Source organism: Epinephelus moara, chromosome 4, assembly GCF_006386435.1.
Source record: "Epinephelus moara isolate mb chromosome 4, YSFRI_EMoa_1.0, whole genome shotgun sequence".
In the NCBI taxonomy this organism is placed as follows: domain Eukaryota; kingdom Metazoa; phylum Chordata; class Actinopteri; order Perciformes; family Serranidae; genus Epinephelus; species Epinephelus moara.
The window spans coordinates 18,176,612-18,200,187 of record NC_065509.1 but is presented as its reverse complement, the minus strand read 5'-3'; the positions used below and the strand labels follow the sequence as shown (position 1 = coordinate 18,200,187).

General features: G+C 41.5%; 1 protein-coding gene across 2 annotated transcripts in view; it reads right to left on the bottom strand.

Moving 5' to 3' along the window:
- The window catches only part of nlgn3a (neuroligin 3a), a 150,855-nt gene extending 127,649 nt beyond the window's left edge, over positions 1–23,206 (bottom strand). For both annotated transcript variants that reach the window (XM_050042962.1, XM_050042963.1), the window contains exon 1: positions 22,907–23,206. The gene's annotated coding sequence lies outside the window, so the exon portion shown is untranslated. The remainder of the gene's footprint in view (positions 1–22,906) is intronic.
- Between the last annotated feature and the right edge of the window lie 370 nt (positions 23,207–23,576).

Sequence of the window (23,576 nt, the reverse complement as noted above, 5' to 3'; positions counted from 1 at the left end):
GATTTGATCTAGAAGTCCTGGGCCCACTCCTACATCTATATTGCCTCTTTTTCTCTTGACTGGATGTGCGAGCCTCTGAGTGTCAGATACACTTTAGGCAGTAATATGATATGTGAAACAATATGTGGGGGTATGGGGATATTAATCAAAGCAAACTGACTCAATTAGATGGGAAAGGACTGAGCTTACATTTAAAAAAAAATCATAAATAAAGAAATTTCCCCAACAGTTCATCATCCTAACTCCTATTGATCCACTGCAGAGTCCCACTAGACACTCCTACTGAAAAAAAACTCAAAGTAGCTAATCACTCAAGTAGCCCACAGGGATTCTTTGAGAAACCGCAGGGGCAAGTATTGGGTCCGTCTCTAATCTAGCCATATGTAAACACATTAAGGCTTTACACATGGCATACTCATTATCCACCCTCCCACAGATGTCGTTTGCAGGGTGGGATCTGTTCTCTTGACGAAGTGTTTTGTGTGCAACTTCTATCACCCTGCCAACACAGCTCCAAAATGCTGCTAACGAAAGAGCACAAGATGAGGAGGGCCTCTGTCATGTTTTCAGAAATAACCAAATCATTGACAAGGAGAGTCTAATTAAAATAGCAATTTTGTTTATTCTGCACATCAGACATTATCCAGTACTGACTGTTTCCCATTAGATATCAGTGCTGTCAAATTATATGAGTTCTCAGTATTAGTATTACACATACATATATAATGAATGTTGCAGATTCTTTTAGACACATTAGCAGTGCTCTAATGGTGGTTATATCATTCTGGCCCATATATATATTAGTGAAATCTTGCTCAAGGGGTAATCAGTGTCCTGTGCAGTGAAGACATTTTGGTCCCTAGATTTTGCTGCAGAGTGAGCGCTCTTCGCTTTCATGTTGCTATTTGGTACAGGCAGCTGCAGACACAATGCAGTGACCTGAAGGAGGAGAGGCTTTGCACCGTAAGGCCCTGAGAAAACATTCTTCTCCCACCTGCTTAGACGTGGTGAACTGACAGCTCACAGCAAGTTTATACGATATAGTCTCCTGCTTTTGTTTGATATCTTGTCTAAGCAAAAACTGTTGCACTGTTGTTCCAATCCATCGTGAGCGCAGTTAGCTTGTTTACTATATTACGTAAATGTTGCTGTCACATGAACGTCCCACTGTCTTCCAAATATTCGTATTGAACAGCCAACTCTGATTCAACTGGCGTCATTCTGAGTCGGGTACAACCCTAGAAATTATATCCTCAGAGGATAAATACTAGTGACTTTGGTTATCTCTTGACTTCTCATGTAGCACCACCGTGAGCTTTTTTGGTTTTCAGTGAAATATCTTAATTTGGTACAGATATTTATGTTCCCCACAGTATGAACTGTATTAACTTTGAAGATCACTGACTTTTTTCAAGCACCATCATCAGGTCAAAACTCTGATTTGTCCAATATTTAGTTTAGTTTAGTTTAGTTTATTTGTTTCACACACATTAATAAAAATTCCACCAATCAATAAGTACATGTGAGGGTGTGGTAGAAACCTATGATTAGAGTTGTACCGATACCGATACCAGTATCAGAAATGCCTCCGATACTGCCTAAAATGCGGTATTGGCAAGCACAGTCTATGACCAATCCGATACCACGTAATGCCTCATGCCATTAAGCATACGCATGCTACAGGCAAACGAAATGGAAACGGAGTGGAGTTTAAAAAGCATTCTACTGTAGCCTTTAAAATGTCTTTTTTACCAAATTGTGTGGCTGCACTTTAACCTGTGTCTTGATCTGTGTCAACACTGGATAATAATAATAAAATAAAATAAAAAGTTTTATGGCATTCATTCTACTATTATGTATTTATTTCTTAATATTTTACATAGAGTTTTAGGAGTTGAGACATACAACAATTCATATCCCATCCATTTTTATTTTACATGCTGGTATCGGATCGGTACTCGGTATCAGCAGATACCTAAGGTTCAGGGATCGGAATCGGTATCGGGAAGGAAAAAGTGGTATCGGTACATCTCTACCTATAATGGCTTGAATGAAAACCAAACCCAAAGGATATACAAAAGGTAAAATACATGCATACATAAAAAATCACCAGTATATTCTAGGTTTCAAAAATTTCACAAAAAATAAACGCAGATATGCAGTTAAAAAAATAAGAAAAAAATATCTTGGAACAGGAGTAATAGTCATTTTTACAGTATGAACAACAGTCTCTAAGCTTCTTCGAAGTGTTTCACAGGATGGCATTTCTAAGTCTCTTTTTCTTCATAGATAATGACATTGAGGAATCCATTGGACCGTCCAAATGTGCATTTTCATTCCATAAAAAACTGACCATGTGATGTTTTATACAAAGGAAGATAAAGATTCTTAGGCTGTCTAGATGGGTAATTATGGAATTGTGACTCATTCAAAAAATGATATCTTAAATGATAAGGTAAAAAAGATTATTGCACTTGGTATAACAGCTTCGGAAAAAGTTGCTTATCTTATGAATTATTTTAATCTAACTGGTGTGTCCTTGTGATTTATGTGGAAATACCTGCAAAGCTAATGAAAATCCTAAAAAACGGCAAACAGTTTACCATCTAAAAACTCAGTGTTACTGTTGGCTTCACATTTAGCTGCTGTGCCTCAGCACAGACTCACAGAGCTGCTATCATGGCTGCACACTCTTAGCTTTGTTTTGCTTTCTTGTCCCTTTCATCTTTGACACCACTTTTATAAAAATATTGCTCATAAGAAACTAGCGGGAAAACAGTTAAAGAGTAGAGGAGTAGTAAACCAGAATTTCTGTAGCTTCTTTGTGTTTAATACTGAGCATTATGATTGGGTAAATATCTAAACGAGCATTTTCATCAAGCATATTATCACATTAGTGTCAGTGATCAGCTGAATCAGATATTCAATGTATGTATTACTAATAGGGGTGTAACAATCAATTGATCTGGAGCAACTTCTCGATTCAATGATCAATCAATGATCCAATATTATGATGAAAAGTGAAAACATCACCATTTTTAAAGATATATACAGTATGCACGATTTTCCTAAAAACCAATGTACAGACTCATACAAAACTAATGCCTCTCAATCATTACTTATGATTGACTAGAAGTGTGTAGCGGTGTATGTCTCTGCAGTCACTCTGCCCTCTGCCTGGATTTTCTTCTTTTCTTCGTATTTTCTGTGTTCGGAATATCAATGGGCATGTAGCACTGCAGGGCTCAGGTGAGGTTGGGACTTTATAAAAAGGTAGCAACCAGGTGCCAGACCGTAAGCAGCAGGCATCCAAGAGACACAATGCCCAAAAAACACAAATATAACCAGGCGAAATACCAAACGAGAATAAATCTGGGGTTGGCTTCAACTTTGACTTTCGCTAGCGGGCATGTTTACAAACAGTAACTGACAATGCATAGTATATCTTAGTAAACCATGGATACGCCTTTAAATTGAAATTCCCATTGCGCGTCTGTGTCACCGTCAAACAGCGCCAGGCAGATAATGGCAAGCAGCCAAGAAAAAAGATGATGAGGATATTTACTCCCCTCTCGGGAATAAATCAGCAGTGTGGAAATATTTTGGATTTCGGAGAAAAGACAGGTCAACAGATAGAGCTTATGCCGTATGTAAACAATGCCATTATGAGATTAAACACTCAGGAAACAGGACAAGCCTGGCCGGGCATCTCGCTACGAAAACTTGTTGATCTCGCTACAGCAATATTAGCTGCTCTGTTTCAACAATGTTTGGCTGCAAAAATGTGCAGGCAGGCTGAAACTCAACCGAGCTGTCCTGTCGGGAGATGCAGAGACTTAAACCAACAGTGAATAAGAAAAAGTATAAATAATACATGTATTTGTTAAGCTATGAGTAGAGGAAAAGTCCGCTAGCTGCTAGGCTAATTTAAGTACTGTAAAAGTGTTTCAGCTAATAATGGTGACTTGCCAAAAAGCCAGGTTTTATGTATGTTAAAGGAGTCAATTAAAATGAAACTTTTCTGTACTTAACCAGTTACATTTTTTTTTCCAATTATTTATGTTCCTTTTTTTTTCTTTCATGGCAAAAAGCAAAAACAAAAAGAAAGTAGCGGTAGCTTATTTTGTAACCAATTGTTCTAAATGGGCATATGATATCGTCTCATATCGATCGCAGGACCCTGAATTGAATCAAAATTGTATCATGGCAGACTTTGCAATATCAGCAAATATCATATCATTGTCCAAGAAATCAATATAATACCGTACAGTGAGGAAACCAGTGATTTGCACCGCTAATTACTTGCACAAACACCTCTCTGAGTGTTGTCTCCTAGTTGTTGGTCAAATCATCCCACATCTGCAAAGTGGCAACACGTTTGATTGGACTTGGTGAGCACATGTGAAACATGATTGAATTCCTAGAGAGGATACACTCGAGCATACCAAGGAGAATTCAGCAGATATTTCAAGCAGCTCCTCTCATCTCCTCCACTGTGAAGACAGCACGTATAACATGGCAGCACTAACATCAATTTCTGGCTTACAGTTGAAAGGAGGATGGATTTTTAGCCTTCTGGGATGCATCCCTAATAAAATTCAGGCAAGTGCAAGGAACCTGAACAGCGCTGGCATGGCACTACGTATATAAAGCAAATCAAAGTATATGACAATCACTTCAAATGTGAACTGCTGTGTATTACTCCTGCTGTACTCGTTGGTCGAAATGCCGCTTGCCATAGAGCTCGCTGCTAGTTACCATGAGTTACCGCCCGAGAAGAAAACTCACATAACATTTACATTGATTATGCTTTGCGATTAATGAGGCTATCATTTGGGATAAATGGCTTATTTCCCATTTAAACTCTGTATTGAATGCTTACAGTGTGTCATTTTAATCTAACAATATGCACCGCACTGAGCGTTGATCCAAGTGGATCAGATGTACCAAAGAATAGACAGGGATGGTAGTGGAGGGAAACATTTCTCTTAAAGCAGCCATTAACACTTCACAAACATATAGAGTTGAACTGAAGGTTTGCTGTGAGTTAATTGAGGTCTGGATGGTAATTACAACAGGGAGTTGATCTCTCACAATCAGGGCTCCAAGTTCATTGGCACTGCATTACAAAATCTTAGATGGATCAGCTCCTATGGCTAGTACTGACCCTTCTGCTCTGGGTTAAAGAGACCATGCAGTTGTCCTTGGCCTGAATAATCATTTGCAGAGCCAGTATCAAATGCAGAAATGCAACTAAGAGTAACCCACATTAGACAGCAATTATTTAAACAGAACAAAACAGTTCCTCCAGGCCAGAAGAATGGCTCTCATGATAACGTGATTTAGATTGTCTCTGCAGTGAGTAGCATAGAATATACATCTAAAACTGGGATTATGTGGGTGATTTATGATGCAGTAATGTCTATAATTTAGTGGACATTTCCTGGCAGGAACAGAGAAAATTCATTCTTGCGGTTGTAATGTCCCTGCCACCCCCACCCCACCATTACAGAAAGTAAAACACAAACACAGTATCCCCATAAACCACACAAAGCCAGGCCTTTGAAGAGCTGATCATCCTGAGGACAACACTTAGCTATGCACCATTTCAAAAAGCAGTGAAGCCCTGCACTGAGTGCATGTAATTCACCACTTTCATCCACTGCATTTTGAATTATGTTTTCTGCAGACAAAGATTAAAAATTCAGATCAACTTGTCCAGAAGAATGTGGAATTAATTTCATTTTTTACACTAAAATGAAAGCTGTTGGGCCTTCACTGTGAAATGTAATAGCCTTGTGCGTTTGTGCGTGCATGTGTGTGCGTGTGTGTACAATGTGTACTGTAAGTATGCTAAGAAAATGAATCTTTCCATGGCCTAATAAGCTAAATAACAGCTTTAATTTAAGGTAAGTAGGCTGCAGTTCTCGGGGAAAATTGAAAGATCAGCTTCATCATTCGACGTGAAAGGGCTCCCACAGAATAATACATACATATACCAAGCAGAGACGTGACCCAGATGCCGCCTGTAAAATTAATGAGCTAATAATGCATTAGGTGCCTTAGCGTTTGCTACAGTTACAGTAATGTGCAAACACAGAGATATTCCACATTTAGGTAAAATATGGTGTTGGACTGCTAGACTTAATGTAGGAGGGGAATTAATTAATCTGATCTAAAAGTATCACAGTGTGTTGCATCATATGCAGCAGTTTCGCAGCTTCACCTTCTCCCTCGAGGCATGTGCTTTAAAATGTTGCATGTACTTTTAAAACTGTCCTGAGCCGTACGTCTAACGGTCCTTAATTGTGATTGATGAGCAAATGAGCCAAGATGATTTTTTTGAGAAAATAACGTGTTAATGAAAGCCACACATTATTCTGATGTTTCCTTTCAGAGTCCTCCGCTACCTGGCTTCCTTTCAGAGTACTCACAAATGCCAAAAGCACAGTGGTAGACTGATGCTATTGACATGCAAATGCCTGGTAGTTGCAGAGAAGTGAGAGGTGCCAAAGTGTATTGTTGTGTGACAAGCAGGATTTCTGAATACATAGCTGAAAGCCGAGATGTACACGAGTGCGTTTGACACAGCAAAACCCTCAGCGTCTATTTTCTTATATAAAAAGCCATAATGGATTCATGGGCATTATGGTGTGGGCCCTATTTACAGAGAGAGCACAGGGTTACTGTAGCCTAATGACAACAGATTAAATGAGGTCTGTCCACTGCACATGATGCCTGGAGTTTTATGGGAGCATAATTAAGTTTCGAACCGACCCGACAGTGATGTGCTTTTAACTAAAGGTCAACAGTAAACAGCGATGTGAGCCACACTTGATTACTATGTATATCACAACATCAAAAAAGATGCTGCCGCACTAATGAGGGGGTGACCTTCATCTTCAGCGTAAACAAAGACCAAACAAACACATGCCGCGCCACATGGCCTCTATCAGTCATTAATAAGAGGTGTTTAAGAAATTAATAGCACTTTAATATCCAGAAGGACTACATGGCGTGCCATCTTTGACATTTCAGAGAAAGGTTTGCTGTGAAATGTATTCTGATCTTGAATGTGAGATGTATTGTACTGCATTCATAGTGTCAGGAATGCCTGAATACAGATCTATGAATTAAAAAAAAAAAATGCAACAAAATATCATAAAAGTATAATCCGGACTGCTTTCGTTTAAATAATAAATACTCTACATGTAAAAAAAAAAAAAATGTGACAATGGAAAATCTAAATGTGGCTTGAGTATTTACATCTTAATTCATCACATTACAGGCTCATTCAGAGCTACAGCCAGGTGGATTTAGAGAGATGTGGAGGGATTAGTGAGGTGATATCAATCACCACAGTTGAACCACCCCTTTATCCAGCAGCATCACAGCCCCTGGCTGTTTTCCCCATTGATCCCAGGCTCTATAGAGCTGGAGCTAAAGGCGAGGTTTTCCCTTCAGGGAATCCTAAAGCTTTGGAAAATAGCTAAATTCAGTTCAAAATCTGCGGATAGAGTCACACTCCTGCTTAAAGGGATGCTTTGTCATTTTTCAACCAGCTCTGAAACACAACAATGTGGGTGGTGTCAGTAAATGAACTATGGTAAATTTCTCTTCATCTTATGAGTGCCCAGATCTCCCTGCTCATCTCTGTTAGTTTCACAGCATCCAGTGGATTTTCGCTGGCTCTGGGGCGGTTGCTCAAACTACAGATTGTGCTTCTGCATTTTAGTAGGCTCGCCATTATGGACCCAAAGAGTATAGAAGCGGATTGAGAGAGAGACCTGCCCCCTTCTCTCTCGCGACCTCAAACTAATCTGCAATCTAACTGTATAACTAAGCAGTGCTGATCAAATATAAACCAAGATTATGTTCCTGTGTTGCCTATTTCTTTTCTTAAATGTCTTCAGAAACATATTTTAGTGTACTGTTTGGCTATAATATGAGAATTTGTGAGTAGGAAGTGGGTGCCATACCGTTTCCTGTGCTTTAAAAACTGAGATTAAACAGCACAACTAAGCAGTGCTGATTAAACATGAACCAAGATTCTGTTACTGTGTTGCCTATTTCTTTCCTTAAATGTCTTCAGAAACATATTTTAGTGTACTGTTTGGCTGTAATATGAGATCAATACCAGCTGGTGGGTGTCAAAACACCCACCAGCAGGAGCATTTCGTCCATGCGGAGCAGTGCATTCTGGCAGCTGTAGGTTTTCTACCTCTTGAGCAAATGCAAATGCCCCAACCCTTCTCCTCTGGTTTCTCTTGTCATGTAGCACCGAGTTCAAAAGTATTTGTGTCTTTCTACTGCATAGACAGCCTAGTTTATGAGAAGACAACCTATCCAGCTGTGAAATACTCCTTTAAATTTTGACTTCGACTGAGGTGTCCAGATTTTTGAGTGTCAGAGATTAGATAAACAGGCTGCATTGGTAAAAAAAAAAAACCCACCAGAGCTATGTCCCAGGGGCAAAGAAAGCAGCTGTTTTTCCTCCAGTGACTCTCCCTGTCATCTGTTTGGAAAAGCAGCCGCCTTACTCTGCTCATTGCATGCTCACATTGATATTCTAGATATTATTAGTAAGGCCGGAGACTCCAGATGATGATGAGCTCCGAGGGACATCTTAAATGACAGTGCCCTTTCTTGAGCGGGGAGAGTAAACAACAGAGGCGACCAACGCTGTCTTGTTACTAATACTCATCTGCATTCGTGTAACTGAGGGGCAAGGCCAGGAAGACAGGATGTGACTTTTCAAATATAAAGAGGGGGGTGGGATTGGTTGTGAGACACATGCCTCAATATCACACATGGAGGAGGGAACACTGTCCCCTGACAACAGTCCTTTCGGCTCGCCCTGGCAGATATGTCGACTCTCCATTCACTATTTCTAATCCTGTCTGAAAGCCTATCTTGAATGTCAGGCTTCTTCCTAAATTGGCTCGTGTTCTTAGTGATTGATTAAAGTACTGTAACCCAGCTTTATCAGACCGCCCTGAACTCTGTATTTCTGCCAAATCTATTAGGTAATGCATCTTTTGTTATTGCACTGGCTTCCCCTCCACCCCCCACCACCCCTTGTCTTTGGGAAACGCACAGATCCATTTGCTATGATACAGAATACTGAGTCGTACCTGGCTCTGCGATAGCACAGCTGCCTTCAGATCAAACAGGGGAGCAGCCTTAAGCTCACAACAGTTTGTGACAAATGTGGCATCCTAATTCAATACAGCATTATTCAGTGAAATTGGCTTAAATTTATCACCAAGAGTCAAAAAAAATAACAGTGTGCACAGGGATATATTAAAGAACACATTTCATAATCCCCATTTCTCCTTTTCTAGCTCTTGACTGAAGCCATGGTGGTATCAAGGAACACGTCTCTGTCCCGTGACATTGAGCTAACAATATGGCTATAATTCATGAGTTCTAATGCTGTAATATCCCCCATGCCATTGCACACAGAGGAGAGAGGAGAGGAGAGGTTGCCCTGATATTACTGCTGACGCCTGAGTCCTAGACGTTGCACTTAGAGTGTCTCCTGCAGGACATTATTCAAACACACACAGGCACTACAAAGTCCATGAGACAAGAGTAGGCCACTACGGTACCTAGCACACACATCCTCAGACACTGCGGCTTACTGAGGGTACTCAAGGTCATACAGCAAGGCGCCACACATAGAGGATGTCACTGCTTTCTGAAAAAACCCATGCTGTTTTACCCATACGTATGGCGAACTACAGCACTGAATTTAGTGGGATGAAAAGACTCGGTGCAGACACTCTGCATAAGGAACTCTGGGTATGAATTAAAATCCCATTTGTGTACTTTAAACAGAGTAGAAAACCACATTAATGACTGCACGCTTAGAAGTAGGCCATGTCCAAACACTGCAGGCAAATTTGGCCTCGGGTTGTCTGCACTTCCTCAAAAACTGCACACAGCACGCACTGTGAGCTACTACTGTATCCCTCTTCCTATCCTGTGCCTACTTTGCAGCAAAGGAGCCCAGAGCAATGACAACAAATACTGTAGGTTGTGTGTATGCACCCCTCCCCGATCATGTAGCCCGACTTACACAACATTTCTGAAACAATTTTGCTCTAATGAAACAACTTCTCGCATCTGCTGCTTTCCAGCGTTCCTCCTAATGTTTTTGTCGGTGAAATGAGGATAAACATCCTCCCTGTTCCATGTTTCATTAGCAACCTGCGGGGGAAAAAAGGGTTTTCCTCTAACATCTGGATGTTAGTTACCTTGAGTGAAAAGTCATATCAGATCAGATCCCGCTACATCAAATGCAACTTGAGGGCACATTATTTATTCATTTAGCTGCTGACATCCAAACCATGCCCTAAACGGTGACACTTTGAAAAACTATTCCTCTGTGTCTGAACTGTGCAGATACGAGCAGGGGCTCGCAGGGGGGAAGAGAGTTTTATGCTCCTTTTACCAGGCATGAAGGCAGATGAGACGGAACAACGAGGCCATTGTTGTTTTCTAGCTGAAGAGCCTTGGAGCTTCTGCGAGGAGCAAACACAACAATGAGAGTGCCTCCATGCCTGCTGTAAAATTTCATGTGACTACAAGGCCTTCTCGCAATTTTCATAACCACTAAAAGCAAAGCCTCTAAAGCCACAATGGCACGTCACCTGTTACCAATATTTACCCCTGTGGTGAGCAGAAAGCCTGGCTAGCATAAATACATGCCTGTGTGGGTGTGTCTCAGTGTGTGGGGGTGATTTGTATTGTGCTTTTCATGCTTTATGAGTTGGCAGTGAAAAAACGGTGAGCTAAATCAGGAGGAAATTTTCACTCAGCAGGAGTAAAATCCGGCTTTTTATGCTTGTATTTATTTTTTTGCTGTGCATGTTTGACAGAAGCAAACAGCAACGCTTTAAGTTTTCAGGAACAAAAGCATTTGTTAATACGACAAATTCTCTTTCCTATCTCGGAGCTAGACTTCTAGCTTTCCTTGTATTGTGAATAATTTGAAAAGCATCTGTATACACACCCTCAGGATAACCTAAAGAGGCGCATGATGACGAAGACTGCCCTGGAATTCCAGAGGTTAGCATTAGCGACTTGGTATGCAGACATACTCGGCGAAGGCAATCCATATGCGATACAAAGACAAGGTTTTCAGTGGAAGAGGAGAGCCGCCTCTGTGCAGGATTAAGTGCTTTAGATCTAATGATGCGAGAGGGCCTGTTTTTATTTGTTTTCAAACAGGCATTTTGCTCTTGATGGAATGGCTGCTGGTTTCTGTCTCCGGAGGGTACAAATGCTCATCAAAGACCTGGCTTTGTCAAACAATCCATAAACTCTTAACGCCACATAGCACGAGATACTTAGACAAGTTCAGAAAAAGAGCAAAAAATCAATGAGAGACAATTTATCCCAATTTACAATGTGATTATAGTACATAACGGTTTATATCATACACTTTCGGCGTTTGACTCCGAAACCATTAAGGGACAGCTCATGTTTTGGGAAGTTAGCCCCTCCAGCTCCAGAATTCCTTGGTGGGATTCTCACTCTTCCTATCAATATCTGCGGCGGTGGCTGCCAGAAGATTTGGTAGCTGTGGATGCTCGGGGCTGTAAATCTGGGCCAGGGGTTGTGTGGGATGCTCAGATAAATGGGTTGGGCTTTGTTTTATTGCAACACTGCTTGTCTTAACTTTCTGTGTCTACCAGGGATTTAGAAAATTTGCTACTGTCCTTGGGCCTCTCTCTGCAACAGCGGCTCTCAGTCGGGTTTGAGTCAGCCCTGGTGCCCCAAGATTACATAAATATCCTCTATGAGCCATTCACCACTATATCCATGCTCTACTGTTTTGGTTGCTTTTTATCTTTTGGAGCGTTTTTTTGTTTTTTGTTGCGTGGGTATGGGGTGCAAGTCTCAGATTAAAAGGGAAACTGAGGATCTTCCTTTAACCCAATTTGACAAGTCCTTTCACACTGTGCTGAACAATTAAAACCCAAAGAGTAAACATTTCCTCAATGGAGGTTATTCCCCTCTCAAGTCCTCTGCTCTGAACCTTTGCTAATGGATTTGACTAAAAAAGACCTTTACATGTGATGCAGCTGTTTGTCATTCATGTGCAGCAAAGCATCAATACGGAGGAAAAGTGGGCCACCGAGACACAAAGCACAATTATCCCTGAGGAAATATGTCACATTTCCAACATCTTTTGTGATAAGGTTTCCTCATTCGTGCTTCCTAATGTCTCCTTTCAAAAAAGCACAGCGGGAAACAAAGGCAAAGATATGGCTTATTAGGTCAATTCTGGATTCCTTTTTACACACCGATCATGGATCTGCGGGATAAATCACATGGGTATCATTAGAATCAACCCTGAGGAGTCTTCGGGTGCAGCGTGCAAGTGTGTGTGTACGCTGGATAATGACTTTCCTTTAGGTATTTTTTCAACAGCCAATCAAGGAAAACGATGTGTAGCAGTTTGGCAGCCTTGCTGAAATACACTTTACAGTTCTGACGCCGTTTGCGGCACTATAAAATACACAATACTTCTTCCTTTCAATAATTTATTTCAGATGTAGACTTGGGAGATATCTTGGTCATACAAACCAAGAAGAGGCTCAAAGAATGTAAATTCAATATCCTGTTTGGTGAATTGTTATTCTTCAGCGGCAATAGCAAATAACTCCATTCGACATCCCATTAGTTAACATATTACTGGGTGCCAGGCGACCAAAAAAGCTTCAACAATAAATGCTTATTGTTGCTGTTTGCTTTGGAGCTGGGGCTTCTGTAGAATTTTAAATGCACGAAATGTGTGTGAAGCAGGTTCGGATTGAAAGAGGATGTGATTAAAGGGAATAAGAGATGAGGATGCCAGTAAATTCTGGGGTGTCAGAAAACCTTGAATCATTTAGTAATTTTCAACATGGCAGGGAAATCTGCCTCAATCAGAAATCTTCACATAAAAGAGGGAGCGCGGGATACAATTCGGTAGCATTTGTATTCTGCTTGTTGTTTGTGTATCGCTGTAAAAAATAGATGGTGAAGCCGTAGTTGTCCACAGCATGAATAAAACAAACTTGGCGGATTTTTGTTTGACTGGCTTTCTCCAGCCCAGAGCTCACTTGTCAAAAGGCTTATCCAGGCTTACCTTTCTCCAACCTAACCATTTTCCTCTTGTTTCCTTTCAATCTCGACTCTTCCTTCTGTCCTTGCTCTTATCCTCTCTGATCCCCGCTCCATTCCTGCTACTCTCAGAGTACCATTTCTATCTAACAGTATCATTTCACTCTTCAGCTTCAGGACTGCACTGCCCACCACTATTATGTCATTCAACACCTGTACTTAAACCCGGCTGAAATTCACAGTGGGCGCAAGCTGAAAGGACCTACGAGAGAAACTACAACTCTGGAGTCTCTTGTCCCAAATCTACCTTCCTGTTGTGGCGACTCGAGAGACAAAACACAGGTGTCACTTTCCAGGATTCCAAAACACACAGAGCAAGTTGTATCTAGAAATACACACGAGCACTTTTAGCCCATGGGAATACAGTATATTAATAATCACGGTTCAAATTGCATCCCACATAGTTACAGCATTCTACAAATAATATGCGATTATGGATTTTGCAGCGCATAACTTGGGCAGTTTTAGCAAAAACCCTCAAATCTGTGCTACTTAAAGGCTCAGAAAAGTGCCTAGAGGATCCCTCTAGTCTTATGTGTTCGCCCACATCACCAAACTCTTTAGAAACAAAACTTTTTTCTAGATTAAAAAACCAGCGAGAAACTCATCAAAAAATCTCCAGCTCCTGCCCTCATCCTCACTTTTTCCACTCAAACCATTGTCATAGTGACCTACAGCCACCAATTCATCAGTGCTGCCGTCTTGGGAGAGTAAGCCACAAGGCTATTTCTGTAATGACCCAGATTTTCAGGTGAATCTGGATCTGTATCAATGTAATGAGCTGCAGCAAGTCAAAGAGAACATATTAGGTCAAATAAACTCTATTTAGCAAGGATTTTAAAGCTCGACATATATCTCGCACAATATTTCAAATAATAAAATAGCTTAATGTGCTGTTATTTAAGCTCCCAGAGTCACGCAACGAGTGCATCTCGCCTTAAAAACACAACTACTGCCAGAGAAAATTCCCCAGTCTAATTTCCTTTCTTGGTAATTTTGTCAGATTAATATCAAGTCAATTTCCTGGAGCCTGTTCTTACACAGAGTGATGGCATGATGATGGTATCATTGGAAGAACGCTATAATTGTGGAGGATGGCTCCTTTTGGGAGGAATATGGGCACAGATGGGCCCTGAGTTTGATGGAGGAATTTCTCTGTCCTCAAAGGCTATCAGGAAGCATTGCCAAGCTGGCAAGAGATATAAATAGACTACAGTCGGGAGCAGGTCTACATGTAAGCACCAAAATAAACCAATCCCAACGCAGGTACTATCCTATTAGAGGCAGAGGGTTTACAATGTCATCAAGGCACATTTAAAAAGCTTCCACACTGTAATACACGGTACTATTAAGAGACTCTGATGAGATTTGGTTGCTTACTATTTACTGATCCATGTATTGTTTTACTCACGTAGCCCTTTTAAGGTTACTGGAGACTACAGCAGGACGCAGTGGACATCCATCAAAGGGCTCACACACAGACATCCACTCACACTCACATTAATACCTGCAGGCGATTCAGACTCTCCAGTCAGCCTGATTTGCATGTATGTGGAATGTGGGAGGAAATGTGAGCATCAGTAAAGACAGAGACGTAGCTGCTGCTGAAGACGCCAAGGACACGTCCTCACTAGTGTTTTGGGGAATTTGGGAGTTCATTAAAACCTTAGTTTGTATTCTATAGTTTTTAAGGCTGATTTTGGTATTTTTCTTACGAGTTTATGTTCTAAAAATGTCCTGTTTAGACGTATACTATGCAGGGTTGTCAGTTACTGTTTGTCAACACGCTCACCAGCGAAAGTCAAAGTAAAAGCCAACCCCAGATTCAGTCACGTTTGGCGTTTTGCCTCGCTATATTTGCGTTTTTTTGGCCTTGTCTCTCGGATGCCTGCTGCTTATGGTCTGGCGCCTCGTTACTTCCTTTTTACAAAGCCCTGACCTCACATGAGCGCTGTGGGGGTACACAACCATAAACGTCCTGAACACAGAAAATTAGAGGAAAATACAAAAATGCAGGCAGAGGGCAGAGTCTCTGCAAATAAATACGCTGCCACACACTGAGAGCGGGTCATTAGTGATGATTGAGACTTCTGTATGGGTCCATACGCTGTTTTTCATGGAAATCCTAAGACCAAAAAATGAAAGGATTTTGTATTCCTCCATCAGAATTGTATCCAAGGCATTGGGGGAAGGTTTTAAAACATTTAAAGGAATAAAATCTATAAACACTCATGTGAATACAGAAAGCAGAATCTAAGTCATTATTCGCTTTTTAAGGGGCTCATCAAAACTTTCTAAAAGGATGGGGATGCAGTGGGAAAATTTGTACTCATTACCTTAGTATTTCTAAAATTCCTTGCTCCAGTCCTGAGTGAAAAAAACAACAACATACCCTGCACAGGGACAAAGCAAAGGTCCCCATCACAATCCTGTGCTTTACATTTATGATGCACATAATATTTTATTTGGTCTCCAGGTTCCTCAGTAGCCAAGATAGTGAGATGAAAAAATAAATAGCCTGGTGGAAGCGATACCTCAGTCAGCCAGAGCTTTGAGCAAGTCACATCTGTGCCTAATGCCTTCTCTGTGTACTGTCAGAAATACAGGTGAAAAGTGTGGCGGAGAGTCTGCCTGAAAACAGGTATAAAAGAAGGATATAAAAAAACACTTCTACATTATTTACAACTCGCCTTGAGAAAGGAAGGAAGATAAAGCAGCGTGACACTTACTCAGTGTCAGCACTGATTTGGCTAAATCGGAAATATAATCAAAACTCTTCGATAATGGCGTGAGTGTGTGTGTGCGAGCAAAACAGGAAAGAAGAAGGTGATACAACAGAGTGTAAAGCAACTGCGTTTCAAGAGTCCAGTGGTGGTGCAGAGGTCTAGGGTTATACGATGGCCAACCAGTTTCAGAGGAGTGTGAGTGTGTATGCGTGTGTGTGTGTGGGTGAGTGAGGAAGGATCGCTATTAATCTCTTGCATTACTGCAGTCATTTCCACTCTCTTCATCACCAGCAGCATGTGCTCTGTGAGGTTTAAAATATTTAAATCTGTAATCTGTCAGCATTATGAGGTTAACACACACACCCGCAAGACTGGTGTCCTATCCGTCACCATGCTTTCCACTTCACGTGGCCCCCACATACATCACAAGGACCTGACACGGCCTTTTGTAGCTCTGGCTGGAAAAGACTTTGCGACCGGTGTCTGTAATTTCTCAACAGCGGTACAGACATGCTGCCGGACCCCAGAGAAAAATTAGGGGGAAATGTGCGCAGCTGAAAAAAGGAAAAAGAACGGAGGGAAAAAAAAAAAAAAAAAACAAGCTGCGGCACCGCGAAGCGCGAGAAAGCCTCTAATTGTTTCCCCAGTGTATGTGACCCAGTGACTCTAGAGGAGTTCTGCCTTGTTCTTTTACTACGGGTAAACCAGCATTCATTATTGATTTGGTGGCACAGACTCTTACACAACAAGGTCTTATGAGTGCGGCCTAAGTGTTTCGCCAGTTTGGTGCGCAGTTGCATTAGAGCCTCGCTAATACACCCTCTTTCACCTTTCTCACACATAGTGCCTTATTTTCCTAAAACTCTGAATTAATAACCAAGAATGAATAAATTGAATGGGATTAATGCTTGAACGACAGTGACCCATATATGAATATTAGGTTGATGGAAGACACTCCAACGTAGCCCATTTAGCCAGCTCCATGTCATGTCTTCATACGACAGGCTTTTACTAAGCTCCTTAAGAGCCTGCCCCAGGGGATCTGTGGTAGGCTGGAGGTACTGACTCAGGCCTTATCTTCACTAATTTACCCCATGAATTAGGCGGGCCCTTTGCTTCTGTGTCCTGCCAGACCCACACAATACTCACTCCATGTTAGGAAAATGAGGAGAGAAAGGGGCTTAGCGATTGCTTAGTTGGATAAGAAGCTGGGGAATTGACAGGGGAAAGGCACACTCTGCCACATCAACTTTACCTGAACAGTAACGTTCATCCCCGGGATTTAAAAGTGTTGATTCCCTGTCACTTGTCTGTCTATTCTCCGGGTGGATTAAGCGGAATAGAATGCAATTTGAATCATATGGATTAAGGTGAACTTTCCAGAAAACAAACAGGCAGGGCTTCACCCCTGTCAGCCACAAAGTAAGGACTTTGTTCGTTTCAGACTTACCTTAAATTCTTTTTGACAGACAATTTAAAATTCAAATGAGCTGGCACGCTGCGTGTGTGGACTTTTAGAGGACAGTAAGTGCAGGACCACAGAAATCTATACATAAATTTGAGGGTTAGTTGTTCGCCGCGTCATACTGCATGTGCAAGTCTATGCAAATCCTAGTCAAATAGTCTGCAAATAAGTGTGACACTTCCGCAAAGTCAAATCAATGGAATGTAAACAAACTTGCATACGCTGCTCCGGTGGATTGATTCCCGCACGCCAGAGTTAAAAAGGTCATTCATGTCGTTTGTGTGTTCCACATGAATGAAATGAGCTGAGCTTCATCCCCAAACTAAGCTTGTCTAAGTCTAAAGTGCAGCTTTGCTCTCCCTATCATGGCAGCCTCCCGTCCCCACCTCTCGCTGTCTCTCTCCATGTGATGCATTTTTAAAAAGTCTCCTTTAAAAAAGGAAAACAATCAAAAATAGCTCCTCACTGCTGCCGCATATGCGGTTACATCCCTGATTTTAAATCAGCAGGCTTCATCCTCTGCCTGTGTATTATTGAGTGTAAATTTTCTAATTAATAAATAAATAAATAATAGATAACTTCTGGCAGACAGTGAGCAGAGACATACTGTGTGACATCTGCTTTGTAGTTAGAATGGCGATGTCCAAAAGAATCTTGTTTACTAAGCAGACATTGGTCTTTGGCAGGGAAACCTGTTAGTCAGGGGAGATGTTTTTGGGCCATGAACAATGTAAAATCTCTGTTAAATATGTTATGTGCAGTAGACTTGAGGCCTATCTTTGTGCCTCAGGCCAAAACCATTTTGTTAGTCAAACAAAGACTCTTTCATCTTTTCACAGATTTAACAAATACGTCTTATTCATTATTAAAAATGAATGTGACACGAGTGTGTCTGGTGAATTGTCGCTCCTTTCGAGTGATATTTTAAAAAAACAATCAGGCTGTTTTTCGGCAATTCTGTCACAAAAGGTGTGATTTAATGATGATGAAAGCGCATCCTTCTGTGCAAACATGAAGAGACAAGTTTATCCTCCTTCATTAGTCACTGTACATCCATGTCTGAGGACAGCCAGATTATGAAAGAACTCAGCTGACACGTCATTTGACTCGGGTTAAAAACATAGCCCCGTCAGTTTGCAGAGCTCTCTACGCACGATTGTTAAGGCCGATTAAAAACCTGAAGGACTTTGAATCATTTACATTTTAAGTGATATTAAATAGAGACTGAATTCTTTCACTAATGTCTAGCACCAACATGAAGAGAGTTAGGCTGAAGGACACATATATATAGGTCTGCTTTGTAAGACATTGCCGCACAGTGTGTCTTTAAGAGCATCAGTCATCAAGGCCGATGCAACCTTGTATCTTATTTGCTTGGTAATATAGTAAAATATGATGTGCATTAAATCCAAATATTCCACAACTGCCTTTTTCTCTTTGTGTGTATGACATTCAGAGGAAGTGAAAACAATGTCTGGCTTTTCTTTAGACGTGGGATAGGCAGTGATAGGCAGTGTTGGGCATCAAGAACCAGTTCCAAAATTTTAACAACTACACACCGGTGCTCTTTCTGGATTGGACGACCGAGTCAAAGCGATACATTTAGCTTTTGTTTTGTCTGGGGGTTATGGGAAGATCAATGAAAGCTGCGAGCACACGAGTATGGGTAAGGCCGTGCACCATTGACCGTAGGTTGTCTTCTCTGCTCCGATCGCCAACACCTGTTTTCTCTCAGCACAGCCACCTTCTCTCTCTCCATCTCACTCATCACACTACGGAGCTATTCCTTCAAGCAGCTATGTTATTCTTCTAACACCGGTCATGTTTTTCTCTAAGAAGCAGAGAATGTTCTTTTGTGTTTCAACTGTATGTTTTTTACATTGAAGGACATTTAATCTAAAGCAAGTTAGCCTGTTTGTGTCTGTCTTTGTGCACTGTGCTCTACTCATATTTCCGGGACTGAGCAGCAGAGTAAGACACAGACAGAGTAAAGCAGACGTAGTAGAATCACTTGCGAAGCAATGTCTGGATAATGTTTGTTGGGATGCAACGATTGTGAAATTCTGGGCCGAGTCAGGTACAGATGAATATAAATGATAAAAAAATCCTTGAACTGCTCTAAAGTCATTCAGCCCTTCGTTACGCTACCTTTGGATGAGCACAAAATCCATCCCACACATTTATGACACAACCTGTAAAATAACCTTCCTTCACATCAAGAAACATTTTTTAAATACTTGCTTCAAAAGCCTTTTTACTATTTACTATATCATCATTCCACCTCTGATATCTCTTTTATACTGCTGAGAAAACATTAACAAATTTGTCTTTCGAACAGCTGTGTCTATTCAAGTTTCTCGCCGAAAACTATATGTTATAATATTACATTTGAGAGTTTTACCTTTGCCCAGTACTCATTTTTACCAATGTGAGCTTGACGCATCATAATGTAACTCAATGCAACCTCCGTCAGCTGTTAGTTCCGGCCAACAGCTGCTAACAGCTAACGCTAACGAGTTCTCTTGCTGATGTCGATGCAGATTTATTTTTCACAGTTCAGCACTGTCTGACTTAAATAGTAAGTTTAATGCATCCTTTTGTCCTGACAGTGTCCCAGGGATGATGTCTGTCTGTCCCAATGCCGTTTGTCTCGACCTCGGTTTTTAGCCAGCGCAAAATTGATGCAACACGATAGCAAACATCAGCTACTGGCATCAGTGTAAGCAATCTTTTTTTGCGTATAGGCCGAAGGCAGTCAACATGGCGAATACTGGCTGAAACCAGTATTATTATTTGAATATCCAAGCACTAGCCCAACCGGGCAACTTGCTGATTGTATTTCCTGGCCCGACATATGTTGGAGCCTGCATCACTTTGGCAGGTTTCAGTGTAGTTACAGAACAGTGACTTAAAAAACAGCAACCAAATTAAACTGTATGAAATAAATTTACAGGTTCCATAAACTGCATGAAGTGAACTGTGACACATATGAATTGTATTAAAGTTTTTTAAAAATGAAAGTTTCTTCTGTGACCTGTTTTGACCCCTTTGATCAAAAAATTTTGAGTCAAGAATCACCAGGAAGTGGAACTGATAAGCAGAATCAGAATTAGAATCATTAAAACCCAAACGATACCCAGCCCCGGTGATAGGACATCTTTTCAGAAGGTCAGAGGTATCCATTTGGGAAATTATTTCAGCTCCTGCTCCTGCTGCTCCAAGACAACACGTCAAACACAATGAAGAATATTAGAAAACACAAATAACCTTCCGCAGCCTTTCTCATATGTGCAACAACACACCCCTGCATATACACAGAGGAGCACAGGCGCTCGCACACCTCCGTCCACACGTCTGGATGTGAGAGCAATAACGAGAGCACGCGGAAAGAGAAACTGAAGGCTAAAGAACAAGAGGCCTCTCGGGCCAATGAGCGGCTCATCCATGTTAAGTCAGGCCAAGACGTACTCAGGTGTATTCACTTTAGGTCAGGACGAAGCCTCGCTGACCTTTGCAGCAGACAGGGAGTCTCATGGAGCTTTTCTTGAGCAGTCCTGAGACTCACAGGGTAAACAATGGACTCTATGCTGCACTTTGAAACGCTGCGTGTTAGTGTGTGTGTGTCTGTTAGCGATCACATGTCGACCACTTCTGAGTGGTGCCAAGCCTTCAAGTCTAATATGTCCAGCTAATGAACACATTCAGCAAGCAGCATTCTCTGTAATTATTCTCCAACAGCTGAAAAAAAAAGCTCCGGTTTTTAGCTGCCATGATTGTTACACAGCTCGAGCACAAGCCCGAAAATTTCAGGGAAAAAAAATGAAGAATGGATATTAAAACAGCAGGGAACTTGAAAAATAGCACTTTTGCTGGACTGGAATACAAACTCTGAAGGGCCAGAGAGAGAATCCACAAGCAGCAGCAGCAGCAGCAGCATGCATAATCCTTCACATGATATTGAAGACACACATACAATATAAATGAACGCAATTTGCCTGCAAATCAAAATCCAAAGAGTGCTAATCAAATTTCATAGGGTGGCTTTTAAATGCGTGCAACAAAAACTCGGAATTCTATGGCGTCTGCGTTATTATCACCCATTAAGGGCTTCTTTCATCAATAGTGTGGGTATGCATGCCAAATAAAAGGCTGGATCATTTCCTAAATGCTTAGGTTTCAGGGACACATCGCTTATTCAACCAATCACCATGACAACTCTTGCTTGACATTTTCACTCCCTCTTCCCTTTTTTTGGGGGGATTCAACTCTCGCAGTTAATTATTCTCCACAATGACACTATTTATCTTAAAGCTTCTGCCATGTGTCCGGGAATGTAAAGATTGCAAGAAAGCAGACGCATGGGGGGCCTGCAGGCTCATCATAGTGCTTTGAATTTAAACCCTCCTCTTCCACCAGCAGTTTGTGCATGTGGTTTACACTTGTCACAGGAATTATAGAGATGGGAAAGTGAGGTCGTTTGCTACAGGGATTTAGCAGAGTCATGGAATAAGTCAAAAAGATCAATGCTGAAAAGAGGCTACTACGTCAGAGAGACTTTCGGTGATGAGTAGGCACGAAAATAATATATATAAGCACCAAATTATACATAAAATACATTGATTTAGGTTTTTGTCACTCTAAATCAACCAGGAAAATTCCCATTGAACCTCACGCATAATAATTAAGCATCCAAATTGAGCTAGTCTTCCAGAAACCTCCAAGAGAATCAATTTGTGTAAAAACTTTAAAAAGAATAAGAAAATGGGGATCCCGGTATGCTTGGGCACATCATTCTGGTCCTCACCACAACAGATAGAGGTAGCTTGCTGCAAACTGGTGCCAGATTCCACTGGCATTATATTTATAGATATATATTTATATAAAAAAAATCTTAGATCTGATGTCATCCTGGGCGATTTGATTCAGTAATTCTTCTGTTTAATTTCCATTAAACTTCAGAGCATGCAATTTCATTTGCCTAAAGCAAGTCACCGGGCTATTTCATTTGCGTTAAAGGGGAGAGCAATGAAAGAGAGAGAGGGGAGAGAGGGAGCCTGCGCGTCACTGCTCCATCACGCACACATGATGTCTTTATGCCCATGAAGTAACAAGTGCTCTCGACAATTACCACGTTATTTATGTCATGCATTATCAGTTGCGTTGCAGTGGTGCGTGTTGGAAATGTCAGGGTTGGTGAAAAGACACAGTTATCCAGCATCCAAATTCCTCCTCCAATGAGACCCGGGGTAGTCCGTTCAAGTCACACACACACACACACACACAGACACACACACACACACACAAAAAAAAAAAAATCCAAATGCGTTTTGGAAGTATACGTGCTTCGTGCCGGTGTACTGCGGTGCGTCGATGTAGCACCACCAAAATCTTTATCTTTAGAGAAAATACAAGTGGTATAATTTGAGTCCAAGTAGCCCGATGTCTCTCCTGCATTCCCCCCCATAACTCACTCAGCACACACACAGCCTTGAGATGTTTCCCCCCACAGCTGCTCATCAAGTATCATGAAATGACTCACCTGCCTTGTCGAGATGTAAATCCCTCCATGCCTTGCTTTTCCGACAATAAAAAGCCGGGACAATGTTTCACTGTTTCGGGGTCTTCTCCACTTGCAGTCGGGTATACTCCAAATATCCGTATAGTCTGCGCACTGCTTATGTTTTTCGGGAATGACCTTCCTGTGAAGCGGTGCCGTCTCTCATTATCCTCACTGCGCTCTCATTTTAATGCATTTCTTCCATGGTATTGTGGGGTTTTTTTCCGGCCGGGGAAAAGCTCTCCTCCTAGTCCTGGTGCGTTTTGATGCTTTTGCCTGGACTCTTCGGCTCAACACGAGCTTCGCGGGGGCGCGCGGCGCGATCCCGAGGCTGAATATTCGGGAGCGCCGATTGGAGATGGAGAGGAGAGTTACTAGGTAACCAAGGGCACACGCATCATACATGAAAAGGAGCAGAGGATTTATGCCGTCCAACTCTGCTCTGCCCTTCTGCTCTGCTGTCTCTGACAGGTCATCAAAAACAGCCTTTTTTTTCATGTTTCACTGAGGGGCCACATCTCACTGTCCCCCACAGACATCACCCTGTAACATGCATCATTCATCCTCAGGCTGTTTGTCCTATAGGAAAAAAAATCTTTAATTGCGTTTTCTAGGAAATTCCCATTTAAACTCAAGATTAAATTCTACTATA